Genomic DNA, 24,133 nt, shown 5'->3' with positions numbered 1-24,133 from the left:
CTCACACACTAACTGCAGCGAATGAGATTGTCTTAATCCACTGTCTTTTTCATTTTTGTTCTCCTTAAAATGATAGCACGCATAACCTGTAGGAATCAGTCAGGAAACATTATTACCCAAGCTGTGAAGACAATGAGTTTGTAACTCCTGAAACGATCAGAAAGGGACTCCCAAGTATGCGTTGCCACAGTCCTGATCATCACCACAGGGTAATTTGGGGAAGGGGAGCTGACTTTTCCCTGAGGTTTCCTCTCCATCACCGCCAGCCCTCCGCAGTCTGTGAAGCACTAAGCCTTTACCCCGACCAAGCTCCCTTAGCTAGACAGAAGTAGTTCTGGAGTCAGTAACTCCACTGCCTGTTTACCCTGGGTGCATTCTGTGAAGAGCTGTATAAAAACTAATCTAGAGGAGCAGCTTCCCCAAAGAATTGGCCTTGGAAGAGTTATTATAAAGCATCACCCATTTGTTCCACCTTGTTTGGGGCAAATTTGCTTGGTTGCCACAAAAATTTAATTAGTTTAATCTCTAGTTTGGGAGCAGAGGGTCAAACCGGGTCATTTCTGACTCACGCAGTGTCCTCGGTTATCCTGGAGTGTTGGTGTTCAGGAGAGCTGAGGAGCAGGTGAAGCTCCACACATCTGCACTGGGAGCACAGGGCAGTGACACTGGCAGTAAAATAGCAGATCCGATGTTGAACTGACACTGTCACAAAGTGTTCTAAATTCATAAAGAGTTCTTTGGTTCTTCTTCCTGAGCAAAGCCATGTACATGCCCATACCCAAATTTGGGCACACTGAAGCACTGCTGATATATCACAACGTTTTGAGGTGTCCTGCAGCTTTGGGTAGGTGTTGCAGCACTCTCCAAACTAGCCAGCTGCAACAAGGTCTTTTAACCATCTCATCCAGCATACTCTTCATACAGTCCCTCTGCTACCTTCTCCTCATCTCACCTCATCCAGGGTGTGTGTTCTCTCTCTTCCCTCTGTTTCTTCCTCTCTCTCTCTTCTTCCTCGGCTGCTCCCCTTCATTGGCTCTCAACCACTTAACAGAACCAGCCACAGCTGCACCTTATCTACATTGGCCAACTCACCGCCTCTGAAGCCAGCCCACAGCTGTATATTATCAATGCTAATTAGCCCAGCTTCATTCCACTACAGGTAGGGATTCTCCAGATACAGCAGGTCTGCTTTTTCAGGTCCAAAATTATACTCTTTATAGCAGCCAGGTTGAAAAGAAGAGCAGGAAACCGATGGTGCTGCCTTCCTTTCAGGCAAGTCACGTTCTGACTGGGTATCGCCCCCCCAGCTATTCCAAGAGAGAAACAGAGATCCACAGCCCTATGCACTGCGGCACTGCATGTTCCCAACGACCAGACTCCGGCTGACCAGGAGGAACCTAGGGCAGAGGTGATCCCTTCTCCTCTGAAGAACCAGCAGAGCCTTAGCACAGCCTGGTGCTGCTCCGTCTGACCACTGCCTCTGTCAGACCAGGGCTGCTCCTGTCCCTGGTGACACAGGGTGGGGATGGGGATGGTCCATTCTGCCATTCTCACTTACCAGTGTTCCCAAGGACGGGAAAATCACACTCACTCCCTTGTACAGGCATTTGCATTTTGAATACTTAACTAGACAGCAGTGCATGGGGAAGATTTTTTTGATCAATTTATACCCCAAAGCACAAAATTTGATTTTCCTCTTAATTATCTTATCAAGCATTTCTAAAAGAGTTGTTAGCTGTAACAATCTCATCAGGCCTTTCAAAAAGCCTACTGTGATTTTAGAGAGCCTTTCTTTACCTCAAATGGTTTCTTCCCAAGTCAACACTTCCCTACAACAATAGCAAGAGATCTGTAACAGACGCCAATAAACCACATTTTACTAATTAAATTATTATATTTTTTTTTCCCCTGAAAAAGGATGCAGCCTTCCAAAGCAACCCTGTATTGGTGTCACTGGAACCCTGTGTTCCTCATCAATAAATATTCTGTGTCAATAGGCCATTAACTATTAATCCCAGTGCTAGCCATTTGAGAACTTTACATCAACACTCTTGTTATTTTACACATTGCTTCTCATCTTATTAAATGACTTGCGCATATGGACAAGAGCAGCGTCTCACAAATGAACCCACATCAATAGCGCACAGTACACAGCCTCCGATAAGGAAGGGGGAAAATCGCAAGAAAATGAATACGTCTGGGGCTATCGTGAGTATTTATTTACATTGAGAAGAAAGGGAATCCACGCTTGAAGAGCTTATTGTATTACCTAAGCTGAACTTCCAACATATGTTCACTCTCAGCCGCATCCTGGCTTCATTTTTTTTATCCTTAAAGCAAATTTGGTGTTAGTGAAAGATGCCAGACTGAGGAGCAGAGGTCACTGCTGGCTGCACAGGCTGCTGCCCAGCTGAGCTCCTCTCCGGGCTCAGCTCCCTGCTGCTACCTGCTGCAGCAGATGATTTTCAGCATGAGAACTGAGCTCCCTGATCCAGCCCTACAGTACTATCAAACAGTACCACCTCCAGGAATGCGTTCTCTGGAATGAGAGGCACAAGGGGTTGATTCTCACCCTTTTCTTCAGTATCCTGCAGCTAAAATGCATTAAATGCAAAAAGCAGGAGCGACATTCTATTTTATTGGTGAAAAATGGTGTATCAATAAACAGTGTTTTTTCAAATCATTTCAATATGCTGAACATTGTTCCTCCCAAGAAATTCTCTCCAAGCACCTGATTTATGATCTCGAATCAAATCTCGATCTGTTGATTTTAACCTGATTTTTCTGTAAGTCACCCTAGAAATATTTTGATTCCCTAACTGGCTTTTCTCTTCCTTCCAAGTAACAGTTGTGCAAGTCCACAAAGCTACTCCAAGCAATTAATAAACTGGACAAACTAAGAAATACAATATCCTGTATCCAGCTACTAGAGATGTCCCTACAGTATTCCTCAGGCTGTTACGGGAGGTGACTGACAAAGTTTTGAAAAGTCCTATTAGTGACGTATATGGTGAGACTAAAAGGGAAAAATACTCTTTTCTTGGTTTAACTCTAGCAGAGACGTAGAAGCAAGGGAGTAGGCAATGAACAGAGATTTGCAGTAGGTGTCACGAGCATGTGGCAGCACGGCAGCCAGACAAACGCGCGCACGCAAGGATAGAATTGAAAAATATTGAAGTGGCAAATGCTACTCTGTGATTGCGTGGCTTTAGTTCCTGGCATTTAGTTGGCCAGAATTCAGCAAGAATTGGTGTGTCTTCGACAGAGAGAAATTATGACAGTGCAACAGCTGTGCTCTCCAGCAAACTGCATAATGATATTCAGGTTTTATGGCTCTTTGGTTTGATTCCCAATAGCAACTATCCTATTATCCGTGGTCGAGACAGGTTAGCACCTGCTAAAAGCAATTTCTCATAAATTAGTTCATGTCAGCTCTTGAATGGCTGCTACTTAAGCCTAGGGTCTGGCCGCAGCGCGCCGCGGCGGCTCGGCTGGTGCAGATGGCCACCTCCCCACAGCTGTGCGGTGGCGCGGGCAGCCCGGCAGCACAATCGGGGCAGTGTATGAGCCCTGCCAGGTTGTGTGGGGCATTCGCACGGGGACCCACACTTGTGCTGTGCAGATCGTAAATGTGCCCCTTCCCTCCAGGGGATTGCAGAGGAGGAGTGCGCAGAGATTCTGTTTGCATCTGAACCTGGGTACCCCAGAAACTGCATGTCGGGGAGGGGTCAGTGGGCCTGGTTTGCTGCAGGAGGCAGAGCCCACGCTTTGCACTGGCTCCCTGAGCAGCCTAAGGGAACTATTTGTGTCTGGCATTGGGAAATGTGTCCGCTGTCAGAGGTCAGCATGTCCACAGCTCAGGCTTGACTGATGCGCAAAGCAGGGCTCACCCAGCCACACCGGATTCTTGCTGAACATTGGCCAGTATTTTTACATAGTAAATTTCCAACCCAGCCCTTGAAGGAAGATCCTGGACTCTCGTTTACCAAGCATCTGAGGCCAAACTCAGCCCCAGGTTCATGCCACTGTGAAGATAAGGGTGGCTCTTGAGTTAAGAGCAAAATTTGAATCGCTCAAGTGTAGAACTCCAGGTCAGCCTCCAGTCCTCCCTGCCCTTTGGAGCCAGAGATTACCATGGGTTTCATGCTCTCTGAGCAGACCCACGCATGTTGATTTGTGCCCACTCCACGTACAAGGCCAGAGACGACATTGTTCAAGATCCACGAGCAGCAGCTTTGCAGCTGAGCTGCCAGCATTGACCTTGGTGCAGGCGAGCCGCTTGCAGGATGGCGCACACAGATGGAACATTTCCTCAACACAGCCAGACCTTCTATTACACAGAGTCCTGCAGGTCACTCTAAGTGCTTTGAATCAATGAGGCATCTCATGAGAGCCTGCGCCGGCCCCGGACTGGGATGAAACCTGAGCTGGCAGCTCGATGTGTTAGAACAACTTTTCGACTACATTGAAAACAAGGGGGCTGCAGGGCAAGCAGTTGTCTCTCTGGAGGAAACAGCCAGAAAGGGATGAGATTTACAGGAGGCACATTCAGGAGCATCCAACTAGGATTTGTACAGACCAAAATGAGAAGTAACAGTTGTGAACAGGGGGAAGCAGCACAACTTGGTGCCAGCCGGTTGACTGACAGTGGTCAGAGGATGAGTGATCAGCATGAAGCATTTGCCCGTTATGACACTGACCTGTCGTCACGGAGCAACATTTCCTGCAGGTGCCACAATTACCAAGCGGCAGACCGGGGACCCTTGTTCTCACATGTGCTGCTGGCTCCCAGCCCTTCCTTTCCCTTGCAAAAAGCCCCATCCCAACCCACACCGGCTGCAGGAGCCTGCCCAGATGCCCAAGGAAGGCACAAGGGCTGCAGGGAAACACCACCTTTCTCCCCACCTCCGTTACCCCACCTATGAAACACCACCTTTCTCCCCACCTCCGTTACCCCACCTATTTGTACTCATTTTCTAACTCTAGACTTCCTTTTCTATTTCTGGCAGTTTTGTTACCTCCTTTGTTTCCACTACCAGACAACAATTTTCTCTTCATTTTCCCCCTTGTATCTGTTCTTCCTACACAGCGTTCCTTGGTTTTCCTTTCCACTCAGCCCTACCACCTCCTATGCTCTTGAAGCTATACATTTCCCCAGCTCCTTCTTCCTCTGTATTTGGAGACTGCTTTTATTCTTAACACAGCAATTTCTTCAACTGCAGGACAACACACTAATGGCTGCCCAGAGATTGAGGTTTCCAGTAGCGGGGGCTGAGCAGACCCTTCACCCTTCCTTGGGGGCAGTGACAATACAACATACTTCTCAAGCAAAACACGGATGACTCGCTAAGCAGTTTCATATTTGTGTTAGCCAACAGCCAAACTGGGCACCTTCCTCCACAAAAGTGGTAATGACTCTCAAGAAAAACAGGACTTGTCATATTTTACCTAGGAAAAGAGCAACCATGGGAGCAGACCCCGGATCCTGTTATGGTGGGGGGGGTACGTGCAGGTGCAGAGCCCAAGGCAGACATCACTCCTACAATTCAATATTCTTACCAGTTGAACGCCAGCAACAGCAAGTACTAGCAAGCATGCAGCACGAGTGCTCAGGAGTTAAATAGTCACGGCGTTGGGTGCAGCAATCATGCAGGACGCACTCGCCATCCCACAGACTCTGCTGTCGGAATAACAAATAGCAACCTGAAAAGTTGGAAAACAGTGTGAGAGCCAATGCAGGAAAGTCACGGTCAGCAATAGCATAAAGACCTCAGTTTGCAGCAGCAGACAGGGTAAAAAAAAAAAAAAAAGAAAGAAAGAAAGAAAAAACCAACCAGAACCAAGTTCATCTGTCATAGGCGAGCTGATTGCAATCAATAGACACTTAATGGTCTCTCAGAGTCCCATCTGGGCAATTAGCGATAGCATTAAGCAAGCGAAGACGTATTGTAAGTCTGTTTCTTCAGTGGAAGTGACAGAAAAGAGAAATAGTCAACCAAATTACATTTTTAGCTCCAAATTCTTCTCTCATTAATACTGTATGAAGCCTACTGCTGCTGGAAAAAATGGAACAAATCTCAAAGTTTTTCTTTTCTTTCTGCAATTTTCTGGCCATTTTTTTTGTTTTAAATTTTAAAAATTTCATCTCGGTTTCAAAATGTAATAAAACCAGTTGAAGTCAAGAGGTAAATATGAGTGCCAGTGAAGGAAAGAGTGGTCTTTGGGGTATTTCTTTTACAACCAAATAAATCAAAAATAATGACTTTGAATGCCCCAGACTTCATTAAAATCAAAGAGCAGCATTCACATTTTCACTTTCTCAACCCTAAAATGCAGCAGGTCTCATCCCAGGCTTTCTGATGATAGAAAACAGCATGAAAAATAATTGAAAAAATTAAAGATACCTGTACATCTTTTATTTTGTTCATGGCAAACACTGAAGGATAACATATTAATCAGGCAAAGGTATTTAACACACTCTCAGTTTTATTAAATATGACACTGCTTCATTATGACTGACAAAATTATGTATCTACAAGTCATATAACTGAATTATTGTCTTCACTGTAATCTCAGGACACTTTTCTTGAGAAATGGAGCAGATGCAGTATCTTGTACAATTTCAGTTGATAGTCCTACATTTTTCTCCTGCAATTCAGCTGACCTGCTATTGTGCAAATTTTGACCTGTGATTTCATAGAAAATTAAGACTAAGGTTGTTGTCAACGTGGGATAATATTTTCTATTATAAGTTGTGCTTTTTTAGTGTCTACCAATTCAGATGTTCCAAAAATAACAGAGAAAGTAAATTATGGGTATGTGAAGTTCCTGTGTGAGATCTGCTTAATTATTATTGCACAAGCAAAATAGGAATCTGTGCAAACAGCTGCCAAATCGGGTGCAATCTTACATTATAAGTAGTTACCTGTTTTCTGTGCCATCAGCGAACTTACACAGATGAGACAAATTATCATACAGAAGTCAAGTCTGTAATATAAAAAAATCCATTTTGAAAGCTTTTTTATCAGCTCGAGGCTGCAGAGAGTCTGTCAGAGAGTACAGTGTTAGACTCCATAAATTTTGGCAAGTTATTAGCACCTTGCTATATCCAAGTGGGGCTACGAGGATCAAATTTGCAGCAGATGCTTTTAGCTTAATCCATGGAATTTTGCAGACAAAACAGACAAATTGCACAAACGTATGTCAATTTGCCAATGGAAAACCGTACCCCATTGACATATAAGTTATGTTGAGCAATTAAAAAGAACTGGTGAAATATGCATTCCTTATGCATTTGCTCTGTGGAGTATCTATGAATTGAAGATGATAATCTCAAAATGATAGAGCAAGAAAATGCCACAGCTCTGAGCATGCTAAACCCATAGTACGGTAACTTACTGCATCACTTACCCGTGTAACAGAAACTCCTTTGAGCTCAGCGCTGCCCCTCTAAGAATCAAATGACTCTTTAAACCTGCAGTGCTACTATTCTTCTTATCTTTGATCTACAGTATGAACCCATTTTAAATCTGTCCTGAGCGGACCTGTTTTTAACAAACTTTTTGACTGTTGCACTGGTCGTGAGCTCTGAATGTTGGGAGCAGCAAATCGCTTGTAAATACTTAGTAAATCACTTTATCTGAAAGAGTTGTCAGTGAGATAGAGTCTGTGATTCTTTGCAAGGATCTTATCTAAGAAAGAATTCTTTATCATGGCTTTATCAAACACTGTGGAAGACTGACAGTCCCCCCAGCTGACAGGCATAATAACCGAGCCACAACCAGATGCCAAGAGTCAGGCCATGGTAGCAATTCTATTTGGCAGGATAGGTTGCTGAAATGCTTTTAGCCATTACATTTCTTCTTTAAAACTCCTTCCTTTCCTCTGCCATAATGAGTTTTGCAAACATATATAAAAGATGGCACTGAGACAGCTTGTAACATATTGACTGGGTTAACCAGGTCTGCCTAGAAGGGTTTTAGGTATGAAAGTGATACTGAAAGCAATCCTGATTCCTGGCTGCTCGCTCCTAATTGATGTACATAAATGTTTATGTGACTCTGATTTGATAAACATTACATGCAACATTAAGGGATTTGTAGGACAGATTTTTACAGCTTTCCATTTGGTCTCCATTTATCAGCAGAGACAGAAATCAGACAGAAAAGGGCCAGAAGGAGAAGCAGAGAAGGACCAGTAGATCTAGTGTCAGAGACAGTAAACGTCAGATTAAGTTTATAACTTCTGATGGGCTCTTATTAAAGGTTTCTGGGCTCCTCAGTGCAACAGAGACGTGGACATACTGGAGCGAGTCCAGGCAAGAAAGTTGTTTAAGGGACTGGAGCATCTGACATATGAAGAGAGGCTTGGAGCTGGGACTGCTCAGCCTGGAGAAGAGAAGCCTCCAGAGGAGCCTTATTAATGTGTACCAATATCTGACGGGAGGCAGGTGAGAAGATGGCTCAGTGGTATCCAGTGGCAGGACAAAGGGCACAAAACCAAACACACAAAAAAATCCATTTAAACGTATGGGAAAACCTTTTTATGGCAAGAGTGGTCAAACACCGAACCAGGTTGCCCTAAGAGGTTGTGGAATTACTCAAAATCCAGCTGGACATGGCCTGGAGCAACCAGTCTGCACTGGGTGACCCCGTTTGGAGCAGGGGTTGAGCTAGATGATCTCCAGCCATCCCTGCTACTCTCAGCACCTCTGTGATTCTGCTGCACAGATAGGGTCCAACTAGCGATAAACAGCCACGTCAGCTGGACTTACACCATCCAAAATGTTGGATATGTAACAAGATACCAAAGGCAAAAGTGATTTTTGTTACGTTTTTGAATCTGTAGATTGATTTGGTGGCACGCAAAATATGTTGATAATTTATCATTTATTACTGTCAAAGGCAGGGGCAACCCTGTAGAGAATTATTTTTTTTTCTGAACATGTTGTGGGTGTCTGCATGCTAATGACAATATCCTACACCTGGGTATAATTGTCATTATTAATACTGATGTAAATGAAATGTTAATTCTTGCTAATAGATTAAACTATGAAATGCTTTAAGAGCAGAATTGCTACAATAAAAGCAATTGGGTTGTTTCTTTGTAATTTGATGGCCCACAGAAGTGCAGAAACATATCTTATGGCTTTACAAATCTGTGATAATTTCCTTCAACTTTTACTTTTATTGCCTTGTCATTAAATTCACATTGAGTTCTTAAAACAAAAATGTTTAAAACAGATGTGGCTGTTAAAGTTACAATATGAATTTTACAACCCTAAATTTTATGACACTGAAAGAAATTTCAGCCACCAAAGTCAAGAGACAAGTATGGAAGCGGAAGGCAACTCTAAGGGTGACAGATTTTCATAATTACCAAAGCCTTAAGCTAACACAATGCATACATTATATACTAGTTGTGTAAGCCAGTGTTCAGAAAGAAAATTATCCCAAATCCATGATTTTGGATATCAGGACTGAATAGCAAATAAGAAAACAATGAGAGGTAAAGCTTTAATGTCTTGGTTCTACTTCTGTCTTTTATCAGTTGCCTCTGTGGATCTAATTTACAGGACCTAAATAGCTCACTGCACAGGACCCACACAGTGTCTTTCAAGCAATCCTAAGGCAAAGACTCATTCTAACAAAAATCATAATTTTCACGACATTTTGGAGAGGAAATTCAACTTCCCTTTAATCTGACTTTAAAGTACCTGGTATCTGATTTCACCAGAAGTTCCACTGTGGGCAGATAGACAGACAAAATTGTAGACATGGTCTCTTTATGCCTTAAAATAATTCATAACAAGTGTAGGAATGACCTCTCGCAGTATATTATCCCACACAATATGTTTTCTGATCTTTCATGTGAATGGCTCCATGCTAATTCCTCATTTCCTGGATTTGAGTCTGTGTGCCACAACCCTCCACCAGTACGTGCACGCTTCCCTCACCCCCTTTCCACAAGAAACGTCTTCTCACATTGAATATTCTTCCTAGGTCAGGTTCAGCAGGATTACATCATGATTATCCCAAGTGTGAAAGGTAAAAATTTTACTTCAGCCTTACTTGTTTTCTCTTTCTCTCAGTTTTTATTGCCTTTCCAGTTCTGTAGACCTCTAAAACTTTGATCCTCCCAGCACCTGCATTTCAGACTTTTCCAAGGCAATTCATATCAATGGTCATTTGCTAAATTTAAAGTCTACACTATTTCAGATAGGGACTGGCTGACTCCTTTTACAGTAAAACATCCATAATTTGGTTTAAAACCTGTCCTCTTTTTGATGTTTATTAAGTTCTATACACCTCGGCTTTGTAATCAATTTAAGCAGTTTTATTGATGGTTTAAATCTTGTACTCAAGGATAAGTGGAAATTCCAGACCAAAATAATTTTAGGGAGACTGTGTCACCTCCCCGTGTGCTGCAGCAGCATACCCTGAAGTTTTCCTGTTGGGTTTCAATAAAATAAAGACTGGTATCACCTAATTAACCCATGCAATCAGTTGCTGCAAGTACCTTTTTATTTATAGGCTTGCCATTTTCAGTTGGCTCGATGTTGCTCTTTAAGCCAGCCCAGCAGAGCCAGGGAGCAGCCCTCCCGCCGGCAGAGGTGTCCCTGCCCCACGTGTTTCTTCTCTCTAACTCTGCTGAGAGCTCCTTGCAGATTTTTTCCTGTTCCCAACTCCTTGTTCTTGCTTATATTTTGCTGGGCAGAGGCTTGCTGGCCTTGTGCTGGTCCTTGATTTACTGCTTTGCCTCCCGTGCACTTCACAGTGATTTCCTCCTGCTTGTTATTCCCATCGCATCAAGCACGTCCTAGGGAATGTGACCCTGTCAGTCAGCCACGTTGTGGCTTCAGCAGAGAAAAACCCTTTTCCTCTTCTCTTGCAGTTGTCCTGAGCTCCAGCTCCTCTTCACCAGCCGCCGCATTACCTCACAATTTCAGCAGCCCCCCCTCTGATCCCCTTCCCTCGTGACTGATCTCAACGTCGGCCAGGTAACTTTCCATATTAGCAGCTAATCTCTCTGCTCCCACATGGCTGGGGTCAGTCATCATTTCCATGACTTATTTGTTTCAATATCCGTAAAAAGCGAGGAAGTCCTTGGCATCAAGTAGCTCTAAATGATGTCAGGGGTCAACCCTGTCTTTGTTCCAGCACCGTAAACGTTCCCCCGAGCCTGTGCTCACCTCCGAACGCTGCCCTGTAGCGAGCAAGGGGATAACACAGGTGTCCTTCCTTCTCATTTAATTTACTGCAGACATTATTATATCCGTAGCAGTTCAGTTAAAAACAACACAGTCCCTCTTCTATCGGCCAAATGGTAGGTGCCTGAGAAAAGTCTGTTAGGAGGGTAAGTCTGGGGTTTGCAGGGAAATCTGATAAAACACTGCCTCCATTTCCAGCATCACAATGTCAGCAAGTCTCAAATCTCTCCCAAAATCTGTATCACTCATGTGAGGTCACAATGGTAAAAGAGCAGGAAAATAGATACATAAAATTATCTTTTTTTAAAATACAGTGATCAGGTCTGCCAGAAAGCAGAAGCTCCACTGCTTAAGGGAGGTATGTAGCTCATTTGACAGCTGTCAGTCCGTTTTGCTCAGGTCTATTAAACTTCATCTGTTTTAAAATCATTTTCTTATCATTCTTCCCCTATTGTTGTGTAAGATCTACAAGTAATGATGCTTTTACAAGTAAAGCATATATATCTGCCAGCACCTTGGCTCCTCTGTCATCTAGACATGTTCAGAGTAGGATTGAATATCTCTTTGATTAATGCTAATGCTTGATTAGCATACTAATGCTCTCATGAATGGTAGTAAGCCATCACATAAGAGAAAGCATTATATGAAACATTTAGACACTGGCAGGAGAAGATGATCTAATATGCCTCCTAACAGTTTAATTTTTATAATTTATTGTAGCTTATTGATATGCGACTTGCATACTATAGTATAACGTTAATATTATTGGAAAAGTCAGAATTCTCTGATATTAAGAGACCCACGCACGTATATAGAGTCACATGTACACTGAAATTCTGAAATAGCCTCCAGACATTTACAAGTCTAGCAATTGCATGTAGCTTCAGAAAAGGTATTTCTTTGCTCAAGTATCACCATCAGTTCCCTTTCACAAATAGTTTGGACATGGTATAATACAACACTGCTTTGAGCCAGGCAGCCCCCAGATTTCACAGATGTGCTGCACAACCGGCTGCCACCCAAGCAGCAATATACTGTAGCCAGGGCAGCGCACGGAGGTTGCACCCAGACAGTCAGCCCAGCTCCCCCGTAGGACTGCCGAAAGCAGAGTGCGAGCTGTGTTTGTCAGCACTGACCTGCATGTTTTCAGCAGCAACAGAAATAGATGGGGCATCATCTGCAAGTAATACCAGGTGGGGAATCCTCTGAGACAGCACTGCGGTTCCTTTTGTGCTTGGGGAAAAAGGAATACACAAAAGAAGGATGGGAATAAATTCCACCTGCTGTTTCAGGACATGTTCAAGAGCTAATTAAGGCTTTTCTGGTCACAAGCTCACTACACACGGAGGCAAAACAGGAGGAAGAGAAGAGGGTCTGTGTAAGGTTTTCAGCACATTAGGCAGCTCAGAGTGTTGCTATTTAGATTCTGACATCCTGACCCACCTGGGTGCTGTCTCTGAAGCTTAGAAATACTGTAAAGATAACAATCTCACTGAGAAATTCTTGCCTCCTCCCTTCTTTCTAGTAAGGGCATAACATTTGGTGTTGTAAGAATCCGCATGGTGTCTGGATTGTCTGTGGCCCCCAGTGTGACTATACCTTTGCTGGGATCTAATTTGTGCAGTTCAGAAATGCCAGTCTGCAAATACTCACCAGAGTCTCTTGGAAGCTGAGTAGCTGTCTTCTCTACTTAGTTGTAAAAGGGGGCTAGTAATATGATTGACTATTGCAGCACTGATGCAAAGGTGAAGTAATTGATTTTGAGAAGTATTCAGATATGATGGTGATACCACCACGGAAATGTACACAAGTAAATTAACATTCCTATTCCAGTAGCATTTGAATAATGTGCAGTACAAAACATCTGAGACCAGACATTAAAAGGGAATATAAAAATCTTGAATAGCCAGTGAGCATCCAGTGTATGAAGCAGTACAGGATAATGCAATATGATTTAACTGAATCAAGCATCAAGTGGGAGGAAAGAAAAAAAAAAAAAGAGGCTGCATTAAGATTACAATATTAATTCTTGACTATTCTAGTTTTTGAGTGCTTGAATTAACAATTTCAACATATTTTGTGAAATGTAACACAAACAAGTTTTTTGCATACCGGAATGATTTCAGTGGCAGTGCATGTAGGCATTACTAGACCTAGTACTATTTCTAGGCTATTACTAGATTATAGTATCCCAGACACTTTTCTCTGTGTTACATTATAGCTGGGTCTTGCACATGAGAGAGAGAGGTGAAATCCAGAGAGAAACAGGACTCCATTTCTTGTACCAGCTATGGCACTGGGGAATGCCTTGGACCTCAGCCCTCCTTCAGAGCTCCTGGCGAGCAGCTTTTCAGCTTTTTGCAGCTTCCCTGATAAACACACTCCGAGAAGATGCCGGTAGGAAAACTTGATAGTATATGAAACTCATCTGGTTTCACATTCTGTCACAGCCTCCAAAGCAAGTGCCTCCCTGCTGAAAGATTTGTGTACCTGTGACCCATTCCTGTGTTGCCCTGAAAACTGAGCAAAGACGGGAACAGATGGTTTAGACACACAAACGAGTTGATAACAACAGTTTAAGCTAAGCTTAACCTCTGGATTTGGGCGTCGTCATGCTCTGCAGCTGAGTGAAAACCAGAGTCAACACCTTCTCACACATAAAAACTGAGAAACAGTTTTGCAGGGTCCTGGGAAATTAAATATCAGAGCTGTAAGTGGAGTCTTCCCAAGGTCTTCCCCAATGTGGAGTTATCACCCCCAAAGTGGAGTTATCATCCCCAATGTGAAGTTACCATCCACAACGTGGAGTTATCACCCCCAATGCACAAACAGTCAAAACCGTGTCTGCACAAAGACTGTCAAACTGTGCTTTGGGATCTGGCCCTCCAAACAGATCCCATAAGCTGTTGAAATGGCCCTGCCTTTTGCTGTGGTCATGCAAAAATGAAGTCACAGCTGCAGAAGTTTCATTCTCACTCTTCTTGCTCCATGTACCCATGAAGGTGGCCGTTGACACCTGTACAGCCCCTTTCGCGTGAGCAGCTTGGCAGGTAACGAAGATGGTGACCAAAGTTACCATTTGCTGATGCGCACACAGCAGCACCGGCAAATAATGCTCTTGTAATTCATTCCTGGCTCTGGTAGAAAAAGCATCTCCTTGGTGCAATGCCCCTTCTCCCACTATCCCATGGCAGAGCTGGGGACAAAGGTGCTGCAGGGACTGTAGTGTGCTTTGATATATGGAGCAGCTCAGCCTGGGTCAGGGCTGAAGCACTTTGATGGGGAAGAGGAATATTTTTACTTAATTTTCACTTACTGTGGGATGTGCAAATGAGAACTCATCAGTGCTGCAGCAAGGCAAAAGCACAGTTTGGCTCCGGAGAGCATCTTTATAAAAAAATTATCATGCAGTATTTACTACTTTTCAGTTTGATTTCTGTATAAAAATATATGTATATTACAAGTAAATATTGTTTAGTAAGTGTTAAATTACCAAGAACAAAGTCCGTTTTTTGTGTGTGCGTTCTTTCAGCCCTATACCTTCATCATGCATTATTCTGCACATCAAATTAGAATCTCAGCAATATTCATGGTACCCCACTGCCTTAATGAGTTTAAACAGGTGAATTTAGTGAACTTGGATTTGTATAACTGTATCCTCAGTTTACTGATTCTCCATTGTTTTGGTTCTTTCAGGGTAGCAGAAGTAAAAATCAGTAAAAACTTATTTTTGGCACTAGAGGCAGTGGATCTGACTGGATACAGAAAAACAGCAGATTGACTGAAATGGTTCCATTATTACATGGTCATTTCGAATGTTGAACTTCACTTTAAGCCAAAGAACACGCTAAAGAAAATAAAGCTTGAGTATATTGTTCCCACATTTGCAAACCACTAACATAAGAATATTTTTGAGCATCCTAAATATTCACCCTTTTTGGCTACGACTTTATCTCAGTCACCATCTCTAATGCCAAGTTTATTTTTAAAGAGCAGTCTAGTTCCTGCTCCTTCAGGTTTCTGCAGACAGCTGTTTTGTTTTGCTCTTCCCATGCTATGAAAAATCTGTCATTCAGTATTTAATTCTAGCACCTAACTGGCTCTCCTGAGACAACAGAAGAGCCTCCAACAAATATGAACCCATCAAGATCCCCAAGTAGGATAAAAAAACCCAAAGTGAAGGCTAAAGCAAAACAGCAGGTCAGGAAGCTCAAAGGCTTGTAACGTTGATTTCTTTGGCACAAAAACCACTGGGTTAGTCCAGTCCGTACTCTGATTTAAACAGAATTATCCTGAGGTAAAAAATAAAGGAATGCTGTGGTGAATCAGGCTTATTGTCTAGCTTTAGTACAAAGCTGAGATGAAGGCGCTGGGCTGCGTGTGACGCAAGGTGTAAATGAACCACACGCGTGAGCAGGGCTTGATGTGATCCTCACGGCGCCTGCTGAGCTCCACGGCAGGTATTTGTCTGCACAGCTCCTCCGGCCACGCAAGACTCGTCTGTTTTGTGATAAAGAGATCTAGCTGCTACACAAAGATCTTAACAAACAATTGGAGCCAAATGGTAGACGAAGACTCCACCATTTCTCTGTCAAAATTTGGGGAAAAAAAACCCCCACTTTTAATTGGGGAGTGTTTAAGCTGCAGGCTTGTGTTTGTCAATACGTACTCGGGAGCAATCTGCTGTCCTGGCGCCTAAGCCTTTCATCTGGCTGCCCAACAACTGCATTTGATTTTTTCACCCCTTGTGGAAGTTTAAGGGCTGCTCCTGCTGCTGCTCCTTCCCTTCTCCTTGTTATCCGAATAAATAGCTGTTCCCTGCCCTGCAAAACCTGCAGAAAGCAAGGCTTTGGCTGGCCAGTCGCACAGACTGCAGAATTTCAGGTGGGGAGAAACCAGGCTGTGGAAGATCTTCAACTTAAAGCCTTTAACATGGCTTTCAGCAAATACTACTTTACTGTGCTTTGTATCCCTTAGGAAAGGTGCCCGCAGGTGCCGTCAGGCTGCTGGAAACACTGCGCTGTGCACATCGGGTGTCAGCACCAGCGAGGGGCTCCTCAGACCTTCTGGGTGCCCTGGGACAGGGTGCTGCATACTCACAGCAACAAGGCTTGTCATTCAGGCTCATGGTTTTGTGAATTGCCATGCAGGCTGATCATTTTTTAAGAGGGGCTCATAAGACAGACAGAGATAACCAGAGAAACACCCACTGGAACGTGCAGAGCTTTTGCCCAAGCGCTGCAGCATTTGAAGTTATCTTTAAAGCAACAGTCCTAATGTTATGTTACTAGATAACAAGACAGGGCTTCACTTGGAATATATGAAGCATATTGAAAACGGCAGTTATAAGGACAATCTAAAGCCCTGAAAGCTCAAAGAGCACATCAGGATCTTCTTAAGCATCAGCTGACCTTTTCTTACGCCAGAGAGCGAACGTCCCTGTGGATGCTGGAGCTGCAGGATTAGCAGCACTGTCAGATTCCCAGGGACTATGACCTTGGTATACATGAGACTCCCAGAGAGGCAAGTGACACTTCTTGAAGCAGCCTCCTGCCTTTACAGGATACCTCTTCTGGAGATTTTCATATCTCACTATAATCTGGCTGAATTTTAAATAGAAACTTAGCTGAAAAGGGGCTTCTCACTGTGTTTCACAATACCTGGCACTGGCTGCTCCAAAGTGAGCACAAACGCCCTAAGAAAAACACTAGTTCAGCCATAATTTCCTGTCTTTCTGTTTCTGCTTTTCAGGGTTATGCATACCATTACCTACAGCTTAGCAGTGTTGTGAAAGACACTAACCAAGTGTAATGACTTGGGGAATTCAGCTCACTTTAGAGTTTCCAGAAATTTTTCTCCCCCAATAAGTTTTTCCAGCTATTTTATAGGCATCAGAAGGAAAAACAGTTTGCCCAGACAGCAGCAGCATGAGCTTATCTTTGGATTCGCACTGTCAGGTGCAGAAGGCATTTGCTGGGCAACTCTCAGAGTGTGCATGCCAGAAGATTTAATCAAGGACACTGAAGTTCACGTCCTATTTTGCAAGAGGTGTGTTCCCCAAAAGGGCTGGGCACGCCTCAAGAGCAAACTTATCACTGCTGTGGAGCAAAACTGAGAGGGCAAATGTTTTAAGGTTGGAAACATCCCCACGCTGCTCCTGCCCTGCCTGATGACCGCCGGCCAGCAGAGCTGGGACCACAGCTTGCGCCTGGGCATTTGCAAACTGTGGGGCACTGGCGCTGCTTTCAGCATCGTGTGCCTGGCAACAGCCCACGCAAAGCCCCTTGGCGAGTCTTCTAAACCCTCAGGAAGGTCCTAGCTGTCCAAAGTTTTAGTAAGTATTCTTATTTTTTTGTCGTTCTTTTGTTAGGCAGCTAACTTTGATTTGGAAACATCTGTTTAACTAGGAGACAGATGAATTTGGGAAGCCCATTCTGTTCCATAAATGACACCAGGGTTATACCAGTCCAACTAGAAAAACTACCAACAGCCAAGGCAGAGAAGAGACAGATTCTGTTATCTTTGCTCACCTAAACTAGCACTTCTGTAAAAATAGCCCTATGGAAGCTAACACCTATTGAATGAGAAAAAGATCAGCATTAAAATAATATTCAAATAGCATGAGAATCTCTCTATTTTTTAATAACAAAAATGAATGTCAAGGGTGATGATGACCAACACCAATAAGGAGCGAAGTATGCTTCTTTTTAAAGGGAAAACATCTGCTGTTTCGTTTTTTCTGAACACTCTGAAAATAGTTGGTTTTGCCTCAGGAGGTAGAAAAGGTTTCACTCCTCTAGTAAAGCCTTCATTTTTCTTCTGACCCCTTGGATCATTTAATTGGGCTCCTTTTAAAGCCAGTATGTAGGTAAACTGCATGCATAATTAGCCAGCTGGGTCCCCTGCCAAGAGTGTGTCATTTAGTATCTGTGAGTGCCAGCAGGGTCAGGCATGACACATGGTGCAGTTCTGGAAAGCAAACAACCTTAAGGTCCTGTCCATAAAACACGGAACACATTCAGGGCTGTATCGGGCTCTTTCAGCAGTTTCTCATGCATGACCAGAGGTGTGGATTTTATGTGCAACTCATAAAGAAAACTCTCCAATTTGCACGCCACAAGCACTAGCAGGTGATGGCTCAGGGTAGCAGAGGAGGTGAAAAAACTTTGGCAAAGACATTAAACTGTGTCTGCATGTAAAGAACACCCTTTTCCATTTAGTGCAGGCATCAGTTGCCATGTGATAGCTTAGGGAACTAAGCACCAAGTTTGAAACGTGGTCGGGAATTGCTGTTTCATATCCCAGCAGGACTAGCTCAGCCCCTTTGGGAGATGAAATGTTAGGAATCTACTTGTAAGTGCATTTTAATTTGCATGAAATGCTCTGGCAGGGTCCACCCTTCACTTTCAGTGCAAACGTGGTGCTTTGCACAGCCACCAGAGAGTTAACGGTGCCCTCGCCATGCGGTTGCTGGCACAAAATCCTGGGTGGATTTTGCAAAAGGCTGTGCGTAAACGAGCTCCAGGCATCTCTGCAGCCACTTGAAAAGTACTTGTAGTAAAAGAGCTGCATTACGCTGTGTTTCTGCCTTTGCTAGAAGTTATCAGTGATGATAAGGTCTGCAGCAATGAGAGACACCGAGATCTATCCAGAACTGAGGAACACAGAGACTGTTTCCTGACCACAGTAATTTAATCATTATTATACCCTTGCTTCCATCAAGTCACTCCTACCTGAAATATCTGCGTTGCCGTCAGGTCACTTCCTTCCAAAATCCAGAAAAGACTCGTACATACGATAAAGCATTACCTGCCTGCACACAGCGAGGAGCCATCAGACATCATCTGCTCCAAGAGGCTCCTCTTTCCATCAGTTACCTTGGCTCTTCCCCTGGGTCAGCTGTGACTCTGCCACCACAGTTACCCGCTCCTCTGAGGGTACGTTGCCAAGTCAGTTGTTAAATAAATGCTTATTTTGATGAGGAAGACTTTCACACTTCATGTGTGAAACAGAACGCTCGTAAACCCCGTGATCAAGATATGGAGGGACACTCGTACCCCGGTCACGGCAGACCCAAAGGCAGGACCCAGCCGTGTATTGCAGCAGTCCTGCTCTCACCAAGCACTCACACTGCACCTCTTCACTGCCTCGCCACCAGCTCCGTCAAACACAAACCGAACACCTCGGCCTTTTCAAAGAACCACAGGCAAAGGATGAGCAGGGAACGCGTGAAGGATGTCGGCATCCCAGGATGCCCACGCTGCCTCCTCCCACTGACATATCTTTATTGTGGACACTTCATAGGCCACTGCTTTTATTTCTTGAAGTACAGGCAAGGTTCAAAATTTGCAGGTTCAAAATATCAAGTAATGGTACTTCTTTGTCTATCTTAGTATTTGAATCTTTCAGAGTCTCACTTCTAAGCTTTTCTGCACAGGTAGGAAAGCTGGTAGCTCATCTGTGTGCTTGCTCACGTAAGGTACATGGGAATGCTGACAAATTCATCAGTTCCAGAAGCTGGAGATTTAAGAAAAGCAACACAGTACTTTGAGACTCTCAACAGTCATAAGACTTTGATGTTTTGAATGATGGTTTCCACCGCTTCCACTGGAGACTACTCCATAACAGGTCCCTGTGTACTCATGTTGCTGTTACTCAGCGGTTCTGTATTTTCACTACAAAACCACTCCTTTCCTATCGTTCTTGAGATCCCATACAGAAGAAAGCCAAAGTATGGAGGTTTCTTAATTCTCCATAACACTTAGGGACATGAAATTAACACATTTATGTGGTCCACTTACCGTTATCACATGATTGTCTTCAGGAAATGAAAGGGGCCAGAGCTATTACACATTTTTAAGCATACACCAAAAATAATTATTAAAAAAAAGCCCTCTCCAATCTTCTTGTTTAACAAAGACAATATTGTAAGATAGAAAATAAATTCATTTTCTACTATGACCTCATTAAAATTGGATTTATGTTCCAACCCAAAAGAATTTTAGAACAACATTAGTCTCTTGCCCTTAAATCTCAATATATTGAAGCCAGTCTATTTATTAATTTCCCTGCCGGAAAGCATATTTTGACTGGCCTGTGAGCGGAGCAGACAGTCTCTCCCCAGAAGCTCGCACGTAAGGGCCATTTCCTCATTCATTTCTTCTCAGCAAAGAGGGTGTTTCCAACCATATAATTTTTAATCAAAGCACTCTTGACTCAGACACAATTGTTCGCATTGACGGACAGATGGGGATTTGATCCTGACCCAAGAAAACAAAAAAGCAGAAAGGGCAGTGCCTCTCTTATCTGCAGCGAACGAGCAAGATTAGCCACAACCTGTTTTCTTCTCACCATACAACAAATGCACTGTGTGCTCTGAGCACAGCCGTAGATTCACATCTTGTAATTTTTAATACAAGACATATACAGCCTGAAGCAACAAATTACTCTTCTGTATTCAACATGCTTCAGTGCCTTCAGAGGACTGTGCTTGAGAAACACAGTTACTTTACTTGGCAGGAAAAGCCTTTGAAAACAAAGGAGAGAGCTCTGCGATGAAAATGAAGTTCATCCCAAAAGCAGCAACAGAAAGCGGTTTGGGAAGCTGGACATGCTTTGGTGGAAAATTGTCAAGACACGAGTTTACTTTCTAAGTGGCATTGTGCATCAAATTGTTTTTCTGTACAATCCCAAAACATGACTGTCTTTAAAAAAAAAGAGAGAAAACGAAAGCAGTTGGAAATCAGCGGGAGTCTGTATCCCAGCTTTCCGGCTGGGGTCCTGGGGCTGAGCGGAGGGGACAGGGGAGCCCTCCTCTCCCCTCTCCCCCTTCGTCTCTCTGCTGATAAAATCTCCACCTTTCGAGACAGGCACTACCTTCTCATGTGAAAGTGCAGGAAAATGTGATCTTGAATTGGTAGAAATGCCAATGAGCGATGAAAAACGTGCGAGTCTATAAATAAGCCTGAGTGGGCTCAGTGATACCCTGCACAGCCCGCGCACTGCAGCAGACCAGGGTATGCCGCCCGCTCACAATACTGACACTCATTTGAGGATCACAACATTTTAAAAGTTACAAGGTTTGAGAGAGCTTGTTTTGTTTCATTCAGCACGAGTGGGGCTTGAGCCTATGAAGGCAAGGAAAACCAGAAACTTCTATCACAAAAAATAAATAAAAAAGCAAAAAAAGAAAGATTTTTGTGGAAGTGCCTGTCTTCAGAAACAAACCCCCACAAATGGTAAACTTATTTTTACTGAGCTAGGAAACAAGGGTCTTTTTTATATTGAATATCTGTCAAATCATATCAAATGCTCCATTTGAATTTCCTTTTCCCCATGTTTTGCTACATGACGGTTTCTATAGGACTGCAAATGTCAAATACAGAAACTGTTTCTATTTCTTTGACTGCAGCACTTCACACTCACTGACCCATAGTACTTCTACTTTTTTTCTTGTAGGTACTCTTCATAAGAACCTTTTTCAAGAAAAAGCCAACTACAAAGACTGCCAATCTTCTGTTTTCCAGAAACGTTTTCAAATATGATATAATTCTATTTCCATTTTATATGGTCCAAATGAAAATATCAAAATATTGCTGTTTTATACTGCATCCATTCAGAATGTCATTTCAGGTTTTGGCAGCTGAACATTTTTGTTTTCCACCTCTGCTGGCAGGGCAGGAGGGTTTCCAATTTCTTAACTTTCTCCCTCTCTACAAAAAACAATATGACTTGTAAGGAACATGAAAAGAGAAAGAAAACTGTAAAAAAAAGCAATACTGCTTTGCCTAAGGGATGTAAATGGTGTTTATTTACCCCCTTTCTCTCTTGAAAAGATTTAATTAGAATGTAATTTTCAGATACAGATTCTTTTTCTTTTTAATAGAATTGAGATTTTCCTATGCACTTAAGTCCAACATTCAAGTCCAAACTACAGTCCTATTTTCTTTTAAAAATGTAACCTAGTTCTATATACCTCTTTTCCTAAACAGTTACACAGGTCTGGGAACAATGCAGGCTGTTTTTTCCAGTTTAAAAGTATTAAGTATAACTTCCAGGAAGGAAACCTGGGATAAAGTACCCTGTCATCTTTCTGTACAGTGGCTGGTATACTCATTTGCAGAACTAAGTATGCAAAAATATACACTGACATTACATGTAATTTTAGTGTACATATAATGGCATGGCTAATGATGACACTTTTGTTTGGTAGTTTGTGGGCACACCTCTCTAAGTGCAATGTTTGTCAGTCTGTTCCGAAAATCTGAATTATCACACAGACAAATTCTATTGAAATTCACACACAGACAAATTCTAGCGAATTTATTCCTTACTAACAAATGTCATAACAAAGAAAAAACATACGCAAAAGCTTACGTATACAGTGCCTATTAACACAGATTAAAAAAAAATCTTGCAAAAATAGTATATATGCTCCCTGCAGTGAATTTGATTTTGTCTGGTCTGTAACTGAATTCCCTTGATACTCCCATTTTATGACAGTGTGATGTAGTGGTAAACCAGGGCCATACTGATGATCTAAATCAGAATAACCAGCATGTTTTTCATTTCAGAAGAAAAAAAAAAAAAAGTTTGCAACAGAAAGTTTGCCAGTTTCAGCACTTCCTGGCCGCCAAGAACATTTACTGAAAACCAATGGTCTGTCCAAAACCTAATGTGAGCAGGAATCACAGTGCAGCTGTTCAGAATCTATACTGCTTCCTAGGCAAGGTTTCTAAGCCCTTTCAGTCCTTTAGAATAATAAAAATGATTAATGGTCTCGAACACTGTGAACCAAGTGTTTTGAAGTGTAACCTGCTACTTGTAATGCACTCAGTATTCCTGAAGTGTTGTACTGGCACACGGGGCCTCGGGAAGTTGATGTTAAAATGGGCAACGTTTGACATGAATGAAGAGAGGCTCGTGAAGTCTGATGGCAAATATCATTTTCTCCCAAACCAAGACATTATTTTCCATCAGTTCACAAAGGCAAAAAAGAAGTGACTGTAAATATATATAAATATTTACCATTTTCTATACACATATAGTCTAAGAGAGCAATGTGGATATCATGCTATTTTATCAGCAAAATGATCCATCTCCTTTAGTGCAAGAGTTTGCTGTAAAGTTTCTTTCACTTTAGTAGTAAAACTTGTTTTACTCAACTTGTTTCGGAGAAACATGAAGTGTTGGATCTTCTCAGAGACTGTGCAGCAGAAAGGCTCAGATGCTGAGCTTCCATATTGCTGCCCCTTTCAGGTGCAACCCCAGCCAGAAGCACCACCCTCAGAGCCAGGCTGATCTACGTCAAGAGCTGGTAGAGCCACCTAAATAATAAAATGCAGCAAGGCGCAATGAAACACTGGTGATGAGCCGATAGCAGGTACTGCAGCGTGCAATGGCACAGGTCACCACGGGGCGCTTTGGTTTGCCCCAAGCCCACCTCCAGCTGCCGCACACCTGATCCCCAGGTCTGCTTGCACCAAGGCTGCAACTTTTCCAGCCTTTTGTATCTGGAAATATTTTTCCTGACACTATTTCCAGATATTGTCAGGGCCCTGAATGTATCAGGAGACCTTAACTGCCCTGACCAGCCTCAGCTGGGACCTCCACCCACAGCCCCTGTGGCCCAGGAGCTCTGTTTAAGCTTAGCCCCAGAGCACCTAGCCCCTGCCTGGAGGTGTTTGTGTCTCCAACGGTGACTCTTGGTGGGCACCTGCCCTGTGCTGTAAGTGATTCATCTCTGATCTTCTGTTTGCTCCCCCCTGCTTTTGTACCTGGCTGAGCTCCTTGGGTGGACCCTGGACCTGGTTCACTGCTCCCTGTGTTTCATTGCCAGCATCCATCACTGCCTGTGCTAGGGTCACAGGCGGTTCCTGGGTCACCTTCCTGTAGGAATCTATCGGCATTTGCTGCTCCCTGACA

The sequence above is a fragment of the Falco peregrinus genome, chromosome 9 (assembly GCF_023634155.1).
Source record: "Falco peregrinus isolate bFalPer1 chromosome 9, bFalPer1.pri, whole genome shotgun sequence".
NCBI lineage: Eukaryota > Metazoa > Chordata > Aves > Falconiformes > Falconidae > Falco > Falco peregrinus.
This window is presented reverse-complemented; position numbering follows the sequence as displayed.